Source organism: Nestor notabilis, unplaced genomic scaffold (assembly GCF_000696875.1).
Source record: "Nestor notabilis isolate BGI_N333 unplaced genomic scaffold, ASM69687v1 scaffold2130, whole genome shotgun sequence".
Classification (NCBI taxonomy): domain Eukaryota; kingdom Metazoa; phylum Chordata; class Aves; order Psittaciformes; family Psittacidae; genus Nestor; species Nestor notabilis.
The window spans coordinates 112,030-112,439 of record NW_009910440.1 but is presented as its reverse complement, the minus strand read 5'-3'; positions in this window follow the sequence as shown (position 1 = coordinate 112,439).

The window sequence follows — 410 nt, the reverse complement described above, 5'->3', positions numbered from 1 at the left end:
AATACAGTAGTGGAAGAAAATCACACTTTACCATTTTGTCTTCTCTTCATTCCTTTTCTCCTAAGAAATTCCAGGAATCAGGGGAGGATGGGACTATGGCGTGGGGTTCTTTTGTTTGTTTTTTACTCCAAACACTAGCAGGGCCTGCCAAAAGTAATATTCTGTTACATTACCTAAATAACTTTTTTTATTATTATTATTTTTGAAAACACCTTTAGGTACAGAATAGTTACGGTGGAGTTAATAATACACATTAAATATGTCTGTGCAGTTTATATAGTAGCTTAGTGTTCACCATGTGGCAGTTTCAACTGGGAAGCCTGTCTGTTACGAATGTTTTCTCGAGTGATTCTTGGTATTACGCAAATAATCTGATATTACAGCATGCCATCAAGACTGCTGTTTTCAAG